The 12,527-nt window shown below is 43.5% G+C and overlaps 1 protein-coding gene across 8 annotated transcripts in view; it reads right to left on the reverse strand.

Moving 5' to 3' along the window:
- palld (palladin, cytoskeletal associated protein) overlaps positions 1 to 12,527 on the reverse strand; it is a 102,377-nt gene that overhangs the window by 55,141 nt on the left and 34,709 nt on the right. The window contains exon 1 of one of the 8 annotated variants that reach the window (XM_029707531.1): positions 10,211 to 10,377. The exons of the other annotated variants lie outside the window; for them this stretch is intronic. The gene's annotated coding sequence lies outside the window, so the exon portion shown is untranslated. Of the gene's footprint in view, positions 1 to 10,210; positions 10,378 to 12,527 lie in introns of those variants that run through there. 8 annotated transcript variants of the gene reach the window in all.

Genomic DNA, 12,527 nt, shown 5'->3' on the forward strand with positions numbered 1-12,527 from the left:
TTCGAGTATCTGTTACACAACACATCGATGTAAACACAAAGGCTGATCCACCAAAAATGCTAAAAATTGCAAGCCATGACAAGAAAGTTAAACTGTGAAGGGTGAGATAAAACCATCCACAAAACTATCCTTGGTCTTCTCTGGTGCGTATCGAGGGCCACACCTCATCTGACCCTGTCGTTAATTGCTGCTGTTGATGGAAAGATTTACAGAGTGAAGCTCAGTTTCACCACAAGACCAAAGAGCCATAAGAGCCGAGAGAGAGAGAGTGTGTTAGGTTTCGTAAACGGCTGATTCAGACTTGAAATCACAGAACAATACAAAGTAATTTGGGGAGAGGGAGAGAGATGCCCTTGAATGGATTCCATCAGTAAAGAGGCACAGAGGGTTAGAGGCAGAACACCCACCACCCAAAAGTGTATATGAGGATAGAGCATGTACGGCATGCATAATGCTCAGTCTCTCCTCAAATGGTGACCACAGGAATCAAGCAAAGAAAAAAACTGGACTAGAGTTAAGGAGCAACACTTATGTCTTTATTCATAATTACAAACTGCACCATGAAGTTGAAATAAAACCAGCCAACAGTGAATTTTAGACCAACATGTTTCATATAAAAAAGTATTCAATAATGCCCTTGGAAGAGTTTCAAAGACAGGCCAAGACCACAGTCTGTAAAGTTCTCAAGTCAGCTTGTTTTTTGTTTAAAAAACTCTCCAAACACACACACATACAGTACAGTATACATGCACACTCTCAGACCCACCTACACTCTCAGACCCACCTACACTCGCAGACCCACCTACACACTCAGACCCACCTACACTCTCAGACCCACCTACACTCGCAGACCCACCTACACTCGCAGACCCACCTACACTCGCAGACCCACCAACACTCTCAGACCCACCTACACTCGCAGACCCACCAACACTCGCAGACCCACCAACACTCGCAGACCCACCTACACTCGCAGACCCACCTACACTCGCAGACCCACCTACACTCGCAGACCCACCTACACTCGCAGACCCACCTACACTCGCAGACCCACCTACACTCGCAGACCCACCTACACACTCAGACCCACCTACACTCACAGACCCACCTACACTCGCAGACCCACCTACACTCGCAGACCCACCTACACTCGCAGACCCACCAACACTCTCAGACCCACCTACACTCGCAGACCCACCTACACTCGCAGACCCACCTACATTCGCAGACCCACCAACACTCGCAGACCCACCTACACTCGCAGACCCACCTACACTCGCAGACCCACCAACACTCGCAGACCCACCTACACTCGCAGACCCACCTACACTCACAGACCCACCTACACTCACAGACCCACCTACACTCACAGACCCACCTACACTCGCAGACCCACCTACACTCACAGACCCACCTACACTCACAGACATAAGGAAATTCTTTCACTAATACAGACACACCAGTTGGGGAGCAGTGTATCAATCTCCTCACTAAAAACCAATACACAGTCACCCGACTGTGAAATGCCATGCCAAATCTAGGGCTCTTGGGCTTTAGGAACTTTATAGAACTTGTGCAAACATCACTGTGAATAGATCTAAAAGCACAATGACACTTAAAGGCTTTGGAACAGTGGGTACATATATGGCTGGGACTCAACACTAAACAGAGAACTGAGCTCCCCCATTGCAGTTACCTATGCACCCATGAAAGTAACCGACAACATAATGCACTGATTTAACACATTCATTGTTGGAAAGGAAACAGGCAGCATTATTCCATATTGTTGTTTGGGACCTTTTTACTGAAGAATATGTCTGTTTTTTAGGATTGTGTTTTGTTTTTTTGTGTATTGTTGTGTATAATTACATGTATTTTAATGTGTATATGAATGTGTAGTTTAATGTGTTTATTTCATTGTGATGTGTATGTTTGTGCTAAACAGGGCTCGACTGGTCTCAGCATTGACTCCCTGTCAAAATACAGGTTAAATATATATATATTTTTTATATATATAAAATATGCATACATTCAGAAAGATAACGAGTTTATCTGAAAACTGATTAAAAAAAGCGGCACTAATAGTTTACAGACTAATCTCGCCCATACAGAGCATTCGGAAAGTATTCAGACTCCTTGACTTTTTCCAGCCTTATTCTAAAATTGATAAAATAGTTTTTTTTCCCCTCATCAATCTACACACAATACCCCATAATGACAAACCAAAAACAGGTTTTTAGAAATGTTTGCAAATTTATAAAAACAATAAAACGGAAATATCATATTTACATAGACTATCATTCAAAAGTTTGTGGTAACTTAGAAATGTCCTTGTTACCGGCCTCCTGGGTGGCGCAGTGGTCTAAGGCACTGCATCGCAGTGCTAGCTATGCCACCAGAGATTCTGGGTTTGAGCCCAGGCTCTGTCGCAGCTGGCTGTGACCGGGAGGCCCATGGGGCGACGCACAATTGGCCCAGCATCATCCGGGTTAGGGAGGGTTTGGCCGGCAGGGATACCCTTGTCACCATCGCACACTACTGACTCCTGTGGCGGGCCAGGTGCAGTGCACGCTGACCAGGTCGCCAGGTGTATGGTGTTTCCTCTGACACATTGGTGTGGCTGGCTTCCGGGTTGGATGTGCATTGTGTCAAGAAGCAGTGCGGCTAGGTTGGGTTGTGTTTCGGAGGACGCATGGCCTCTCTTGAGTCCGTGCGGGAGATGAGACAAGACTAACTACTACCAATTGGATACCATGAAATTGGGGAGAAAAAAGGGGTAAAAAAGTAATGTCCTTGTTTTCCATGAAAACATAAAAGAAATGAGTTGCAAAATGAATAGGAAATATAGTCATGAAGTTAGGTTATAAATAATGCATTTTAATTGAAATAATAATTGTGTCCTTCAAACTTTGCTTTCGTCAAAGAATAATCAATTTGCAGCAATTACAGCCTTGCAGACCTTTGGCATTCTAGTTGTCAATTTGTTGAGGTAATCTGAAGAGATTTCACCCCATGCTTCCTGAAGCACCTCCCACAGGTAGGACTGGCTTGATGGGCACTTCTTACGGTCAAGCTGCTCCCACAACAGCTCAATAGAGTTGAGATCCAGTGACTGTGCTGGCCACTCTATTATAGACAGAATACCAGCTGATTGCTTCTTCCCTAAATAGTTCTTGCATCATTTGGAGCTGTGCTTTGGTTCATTGTCCTGTTGTAGGAGGAAATTGGCTCAAATTAAGCGCCATCCACACGGTATGGCATGGCGTTGCAAAATGGAATGATAGCCTTCCTTCTTCAACATCCCTATTACCCTGTACAACTCTCCCACTTACCACCACCAAAGCACCCCCAGACCATCACATTGCCTCCACCATGCTTGACAGATGACGTCAAGCACTCCTCCAGCATCATTTCATTTTTTTCTTCGTCTCATGAATATTCTTCTTTGTGATCCGAACGACTCAAACTTAGATTCTGCCCATAACACTTTTTTCCAATCATCCTCTGTCCAGTTCTTTTGCAAATCTTAATCTTTTCTTTTTATTGGCCAGTCTGAGATAGGGCTTTTTCTTTGCAACTCTGCCTAGAAGGTCAGCATCCCGGAGTCGCCTCTTCACTGTTGACATTGAGACTGGTGCTTTGCGGGTACCATTTAACAAAGCTGCCAGTTGAGGACTTGTGAGGCCTCTGTTTCTCAAACTAGACACTCTAATGTACTTGTCCGCTTGCTCAGTTGTGCACCGCGGCCTCACACTCCTCTTTATATTCTGGTTAGAGCCAGTTTGCGCAGTACTGTGAAGGGAGAAATACATAGCGTTGTACGAGATCTTCAGTTTCTTGGCAATTTCTCGCATGGAATAGCCTTCCTTTCTCAGAACAAGAATAGACTGACGAGTTTCAGAGGAAAGTTCTTTGCTTCTGGCCATTTAGAGGCTGCAATCGAACCCACAAATGCTGTTGCTCCAGATACTCAACTAGTCTAAAGAAGGCCAGTTTTATTGCTTCTTTAATCAAAAGTTTTCAATCAACATTTTTCAGCTGTGCTAACATAATTGCAAAAGGGTTTTATAATGATCAATTAGCATTTTAAAATGATACATTAGCTAACACAACCTGCCATTGGAACACAGGAGGGATGGTTGCTGATAATGGGCCTCTGTACGTCTACGTAGACATTGCATAAAGAATCTGCCGTTTCCAGCGATAATAGTCATTTACAACATTAACAATGTCTACACTGTATTTCTGATCAATTTGATGTTATTTTAATAACTTTTAAAAACAAGGACATTTCGAAGTGACCCCAAACTTTTGAACGGTAGTATAAGTGTTCAGACCCTTTACTCAGTACTATATTGAAGCACCTTTGGCAGCGTTTACAGCCTCAAGTCTTCTTGGGTATGACGCTACAAGCGTGGCACACCTGTATTTTGGGAGTTTCTCCCATTGTTCTCTGCGGATCCTCTCAAGCTCTGTCAGGTTGGATGGAGAGCATCGCTGCACAGCTATTTTCAGGTCTCTCCAGAGATGTTCGATCGGGTTCGAGGCTGGGCTCTGGCTGGGCCACTCAAGGACATTCAGAGACTTGACCCGAAGCCACTCCAGCGTTGTCTTGGCTATGTGCTTAGGGTCGTTGTCCTGTTGGAAGGTGAACCTTCGCCCCAGTCTGAGGTCCTGAGAGCTCTGGAGCAGGTTTTCATCAAGGATCTCGCTGTCCTTTGCTCCATTCATCTTTCCCTCAATCCTGACTAGTCTCCTAGTCCCTTCCGCTGAAAAACATCCCCAAGGCATGATGCTGCCACCACCATGCTTGCCCGTAGGGATGGTGTCAGACGTGACACTTGGCATTCAGGCCAAAGAGTTCAATCTTGGTTTCATCAGACCAGAGAATCTTGTTTCTCATGGTCTGAGAGTCCTTATGGTGCCTTTTGGCAAATTCCAAGAGGAGTGTCATGTGACTTTTACTGAGGAGTGGCTTCCGTCTGGCCACTCTACCATAAAGGCCTGATTGGTGGAGTGCTGCAGAGATGGTTGTCCATCTGTAAGCTTCTCCCATCTCCACAGAGGAACTCTAGATCTCTGTCAGAGTGACCATGGGTTCTTGGAAACCTCCCTGACCAAGGCTCTTCTCCCCTGATTGCTCAATTTGGCTGGGCAGCCAGCTCTAGGAAGAGTCTTGGTGGTTTCAAAATTCTTCCATTTAAGAGTGATGGAGGCCACTGTGTTCTTGGACACCTTCAATGCTGCAGAAATGTTTTGGTACCCTTCCCCAGATCTGTGCCTCGACACAATCCTGTCTCAGAGCTCTATGGACAATTCCTTCAACCTCATGGCTTGGTTTCTGCTCTGACATGCACTGTCAACTGTGGGACCTTATATGTGCCTTTCCAAATCATGTCCAATCAATTGAATTTACGACAGTTGGAATCCAATCAAGTTGAAGAGACATCTCAAGGATGATCAACGGAAACAGGATGCACGTGAGCTCAATCTCTAGTCTCATAGCAAAAGGTCTGAATACTTACAGTTGAAGTCAGAAGTGTACATACACTTAGGTTGGAGTTATTAAAAATCGTTTATCAACCAATCCACAAATTTCTTGTAAACAAACTATAGTTTTCGCAAGTTGGTTAGGACATCTACTTTGTGCATAACACAAGTCATTTTTACAACAATTGTTTACAGAAAGATTATTTCACTTAATCACAATTCCAGTGGGTCAGAAGTTTACATACACTAAATTGACTGTGCCTTTAAACAGCTTGGAAAATTCCAGAAAATGATGGCATGGCTTTAGAAGCTTCTGATAGGCTAATTGACATAATTTGAGACAAATGGAGGTGTACCTATGGATGTATTTCTATGCCTACCTTCAAACTCAGTGCCTCTTTGCTTGACATCATGGGAAAATCAAAAGAAATCGGCCACGTCCTCAGAAAAAAATGTAGACCTCCACAAGTCTGGTTCATCCTTGGGAGCAATTTCCAAACGCCTGAAGGTACCACGTTCATCTGTACAAACAATAGTACGCAAGTATAAACACCATGGGACCACGCAGCCATCATACCGCTCAGGAAGGAGACACGTTCTATCTCCTAGAGATGAATATACTTTGGTGCGAAAAGTGCAAATCAATCCCAGAACAACAGCAAAGGACCTTGTGAAGATGCAGGAGGAAACAGGTACAAAAGTATCTATATCCACAGTAAAAAGAGTCCTATATCGACATAACCTGAAAGGCCGCTCAGCAAGGAAGAAGCCACTGCTCCAAAACCACCATAAAAAAAGCCAGACTACGGTTTGCAACTGCACATGGGGACAAAGATCGTACTTTTTGGAGAAATGTCTTCTGATCTGATGAAACAAAAATAGAACTGTTTGGCCATAATGACCATCGTTATGTTTGGAGGAAAAAGGGGGAGGCTTGCAAGCCGAAAAACACCATCCCAACCGTGAAGCACGAGGGTGGCAGCGTCATGTTGTGGGGGTGCTTTGCTGCAGGAGGGACTGGTGCACTTCACAAAATAGATGGCATCATGAGGTAGGAAAATGATGTGGATATTTTTGAAGCAACATCTCAAGACATCAGTCAGGAAGTTAAAGCTTGGTTGGAAATGGGTCTTCCAAATGGACAATGACCCCAAACATACTTCCAAAGTTGTGGCAAAATGGCTTAAGGACAACAAAGTCAAGGTATTGGAGTGGCCATCACAAAGCCCTGACCTCAATCCCATAGAAAATTTGTGGGCAGACCTGAAAAAGTGTGTGCGAGCAAGGAGGCCTACAAACCTGACTCAGTTACACCAGCTCTGTCAGGAGGAATGGGCCAAAATTCACCCAACTTATTGTGGGAAGCTTGTGGAAGGCTACCTGAAACGTTTGACCCAAGTTAAACAATTTAAAGGCAATGCTATCAAATACTAATTGAGTGTATGTAAACTTCTGACCCACTGGGAATGTGATGAAAAACATAAAAGCTGAAATAAATCATTCTCTCTACTACTACTCTGACATTTCACATTCTTAAAATAAAGTGGTGATCCTAACTGACCTAAGACAGGGAATTTTTACAAGGAATAAATGTCAGGAATTGTGAAAAACTGAGTTTAAATGTATTTGACTAAGGTGTATGCAAACTTCTGACTTAGTTATTTATTTTTTGTATTTTTAATACATTTGCAAAAGTTTTTAAAAACTTGTTTTCGATTTGTCATTAAGGGTATTGCGTGTAGATTGATGAGAAAAAATATATATTTTTATAAATTTTAGAATTAGGCTGTAACAAAATGCGGAAAAAAGTCAAGGGGTCTGAACACTTTCCAAATGTACTGTATGTTGATAATCTGGGAAACCAAACTGGCAGACGTGCTGACAGCAGCAAAGGAAGGTCCTGTCTTAGATCCTATTTCTCAATCTGTTTTCTCTCTCTGGGGGAGGAATACTGTCAACAGGAAATATGGAAAGTCTTGGATGGCATCAGATATCTGAAGTTAGGGTGTGTGTGTGTGTGTGTGTGTGTGTGTGTGTGTGTGTGTGTGTGTGTGTGTGTGTGTGTGTGTGTGTGTGTGTGTGTGTGTGTGTGTGTGTGTGTGTGCGTGTACACTAAAAGGGAGGGAAATAATGATAAATGCTACAACCCATCTAACTAAATTAGTGGAAAACGCTATTTGATACTTGAGTCGCCATTTATATGAGGCAGGGTTAGGGGTCATGGGCCAGGGTTCAGAGGGAGTATTCTGAACAGAGGACAGCTGGAGAAGATACTGTAGAGTGAGAGAGAAAGGGAACGAAGCTCCACGGAGACAGTGACAGACGCATTTGCAGCAGCTGAGCTGTAAATGATGAATGAGCATGAATACACGCACAGACACACACACACACAATAAAATAAGCTGATATAAAATAAACTGATATAGTCCCGTGTAAAAGGGTAGGAAAATAGTGTGATAAGGGTAGGAAAATAGTGTGATAAGGGTAGGAAAATAGTGTGATAAGGGTAGGGGAATAGTGTGATAAGGGTAGGAAAATAGTGTGATAAGGGTAGGAAAATAGTGTGATAAGGGTAGGGTAATAGTGTGATAAGGGTAGAGAAATAGTGTGAGAGGCAAGGGGCCAGGGCTGCCCTGAGGTGGTGAAATACAAACAAACTTAGCTTTTTTGTTAATGAGTGGCCCAACACTGAAGGAAACCATGTTCAGCATCAAAATACATGTGCCTTGCAAAAGTATTCATCCTCCTTGGCGTTTTTCCTATTTTGTTGCGTTACAACCTGTAATTTCAATGTATTTTTATTTGGATTTCATGTAATGGACAATCACAAAATAGTCCAAATTGGTGAAGTGAAATGAAAAAAATAACTTGTTTTAAAAAATGCAAAAAAATAAACAATGGAAAAATGGTGTGTGCATATGTATTCCCCCCCTTTGCTATGAAGCCCCTAAATAAGATCTTGTGCAACCAAATACCTTCAGAAGTCACATAATTAGTTAAATAAAGTCCACCTGTGTGCAATCTAAGTGTCACATGATCTGTCACATGATCTCAGTATATATATATACACGTGTTCTGAAAGGCCCCAGAGTCCGCAACTCCACTAAGCAAGGGGCACCACCAAGCAAGCGGCACCATGAAGACCAAGGAGCGCTCCAAACAGGTCAGGGACAAAGTTGTGGAGAAATACAGATCAGGGTTGGGTTATAAAAACATATCAGAAAATTTGAACATCCCACAGAGCACCATTAAATCCATTATTAAAAAATTGAAAGAATATGGCACCACAACAAACCTGCCAAGAGAGGGCCACCCACCAAAACTCTCAGACCAGGCAAGGAGGGCATTAATCAGAGAGGCAACAAAGAGACCAAAGATAACCCTGAAGGAGATGCAAAGCTCCACAGCAGAGATTGGAGTATCTGTCCATAGGACTACTTTAAGCCGTACACTCCATAGAGCTGGACTTTACGGAAGACTGGCCAGAAAAAAGCCATTGCTTAAAGAAAAAAATAAGCAAACACATTTGGTGTTTGCCAAAAGGCATGTGAGAGACTCCCCAAACATATGAAAGAAGGTACTCTGGTCAGATGAGACTAAAATTGAGCTTTTTGCCATCAAGGAAAACGCTATGTCTGGCGCAAACCCAACACCTCTCATCACCCCAAGAACCCCATCCCCACAGTGAAGCATGGTGGTGGCAGCATCATGCTGTGGGGATGTTTTTCATCGGCAGGGACTGGGAAACTGGTCAGAATTGAAGGAATGGTGGATGGTGCTAAATACAGGGTAATTCTTGAGGGAAAGCTGTTTCACTCTTCCAGAGATTTGAGACTAGGACAGAGGTTCACCTTCCAGCAGAACAATGACACTAAGCATACTGCTAAAGCAACACTTGAGTGGTTTTTAGTTGAAATATTTAAATGTATTGGAATGGCCTAGTCAAAGCCCAGACCTCAATCCAATTGAGAATCTATGGTATGACTTAAAGATTGCTGTACACCAGTGGAACCCATCCAATTTGAAGGAGCTGGAGCTGTTTTGTCTTGAAGAATGGGCAAAAATCTAAGTGGCTAGATGTGCCAAGCTTATAGAGACATACCCCAAGAGACTTGCAGCTGTAATTGCTGCAAAAGGTGACTCTAAAAAAGTATTGACTTTGATGGGGGGGGGGTGAATAGTAATGCACACTCAAGTTTTCAGTTTTTTTGTCTTATTTCTTGTTTGTTTCACAATAAAAAAAACATATTTTGCTTCTTCAAAGTGGTAGGCATGTTGTGTAAATCAAATGATACAAACCACCCAAAAATCTATTTTAACTCCAGGTTGTAAGGCAGCAAAATAGGAAAATGCCAAGGAAGTGAATACTTTCTCAAGCCACTGTAACTTATACCATGACCCAGTAAAACTCTCTAACAAACACCACAAATCCACATTATAACCATCAGCTTGCAACATCGCTGAATTTGAGACCCACACTCATCTAGGCACTGGACCCACAACTTGATTTGATCTGATTAATAAAGTCCAGCCCTGGGATAGTCACTCACCCCAGCACCAAATTAAACATCTATTTAAACCAAGCAAACACATTAACAGGTTAATAAAATATGACAGATTCACCAAACAATGACACCAACAAGTAAGTCAACTTAAAACTGAGAACCATAGTAGGCTACATCAACAACAACATCAAGGTTCAAAGCTCAAAGTTCCTTACCTGTGCTGATGTACTTCCCGAGTTATTGAATATCAGAATGATGTCACTTCTGATTTCCTTTATCTTCAAGTTAAGAGATTGAAGATTGATAGAAAGTTTCAAATTCTGAGAGAGAGACCCTCACTAAGCCACTGCCAGAAACACTGACACACTCACCAACTCTGCCACCGCGAGTAATACTGAGACACACACAAGGCACAGAGAGAGAAGAGAGGGAGGGTGCAGCGGATAGAGCTGCCAAATTCCACACAAATGGAGAGAGACAGAGCAAGAGAGAGAGACATTATGATTTTTTGAATCAACAAAGATTCTTGTGAGACGTGAGTCAGACTCTGATCTCTTGGAATGACTCCAGTTGAACTCTCTTTTGATCACTGTCTAGCTATCAGTCCTATTGATCCTGCTCTCTTGCTATCAGTATCAGTAAATAACACATCTATCCCCATTAGAGCCCACTGTGGCTGGACCAGGGACCCAATGAGGAAGGAGAGACGCTGACACCTTGTCCAGAGTGGTCATGGCTAGAAGGGATCCAGCTTTTTCAAATTAACATCAAACGTTGACTTTTTTTGCATTTTTGCAAACCCTAAACCTTTTCCTGACCTTAATCTAATTATTCTAACCTTCCACATGAATTATTCTAACCTGCTGCCTAACTTCTCCTAACCTACTATGAAAAGTCAAGTCTGACATTAATTTGACAAAAGCCGGCTCTCTTCTAGCCATGACTGTCCAGAGCCTCCCAGGCTGGGACACAAAGGGGGTTAAACACCCCAACTCCACACCATCCATTCCAATTACTCTCTCTGGGTCAATAACACTGGTGAATATAAAAACCCCATACTGAAACAGGATGGTACTGGTGCATCCTTAAAACGTTTATATCCAGGAGGGTTGAAACAACAGTGGCAGTAGTATGTTTCCCTCAGATTATTATATTTGTGGGTGGCACAAGTTTAATGAGCAAAGCAGCAGAGGCCAAATGTTATCCAAGCGGCTTCTTTGTCAAGTTTGTTTCCTATACTGAAACAAAGTCATCCCCTGTATTCTGTCTGTTTTTATCCTGCTGACAAGTTTAGCAGGCTGGGTCACAGTCTACTGGTCATCTAAAAGCCCCACAATACCCCTCAGTTCTAGGACTGACACAGGGCCAGATGAATGAGGAAAAGGAGGCCTTTGGGGCTTAATTCTGTGTAGAATGATGTGACATCAGATATTTTGTTTTGCATGCCAAATTGAAATAGGCAAGTTATATAGCCCACTTTGGCCTGGTCTAAAACAGCCTAGTTGGGCTGGCGCCCCCCTTGGGTTGTGCCGTGGCGGAGATCTTTGTGGGCTATACTCGGCCTTGTCTCAGGATGGTAAGTTGGTGGTTGAAGATATCCCTCTAGTGGTGTGGGGGCTATGATTTGGCAAAGTGGGTGGGGTTATATCCTGCTGTTTGGCCCTGTCCGGGGGTATCATCAGATGGTGCCACAGTGTTTCCTAACCCCTCCTGTCTCAGCCTCCAGTATTTATGCTGCAGTAGTTTATGTGTCAGGGGGCAAGAGACAGTCTGTTATATCTAGAGTATTTCTTCTGTCTTATCCGGTGTCCTGTGTGAATTTAAGTATGCTCTCTCTAATTCTCTCTTTCTTTCTTTCCTTCTTTCTCTCAGAGGACCTGAGCCCTAGGACCATGCCTCAGGACTACCTGGCCTGATGACTCCTTGCTGTCCCCAGTCCACCTGGCCATGCTGCTGCTCCAGTTTCAACTGCGGCTATGGAACCCTGACCTGTTCACCGGATGTGCTACCTGCCCCAGACCTGCTGCTTTCTACTCTCTAGAGACAGCAGGAGCAGTAGAGATACTCTGAATGATCAGCTATGAAAAGCCAACTGACATTTACTCATTTTTTACATTTTAGTCATTTAGCAGAGGCTCTTATCCAGAGCAACTTACAGTAGTGAATGCATACATTTCATACATTTTTTCCCCCCGTACTGGTCCCCCGTGGGAATCGAACCCACAACCCTGGCGTTGCAAACACCATGCTCTACCAACTGAGCCACACGGGACCGTACTCCTGAGGTGCTGGCCTGTTGCACCCTCGACAACCACTATAATTATTATTATTTGACCCTGCTAGTCATCTATGAACATTTGAACATCTTGGCCATGTTCTGTTAAAATCTCCACCCGGCACAACCAGAAGAGAACTGGCCACCCCTCATAGCCAGGTTCCTCTCTAGGTTTCTTCCTAGGTTCTGGCCTTTCTAGGGAGTTTTTCCTAGCCACCGTGCTTCTACACCTGCATTGCTTGCTGTTTGGGGTTTTA

This window comes from Salmo trutta, chromosome 22 (assembly GCF_901001165.1).
Source record: "Salmo trutta chromosome 22, fSalTru1.1, whole genome shotgun sequence".
Taxonomy (NCBI): domain Eukaryota; kingdom Metazoa; phylum Chordata; class Actinopteri; order Salmoniformes; family Salmonidae; genus Salmo; species Salmo trutta.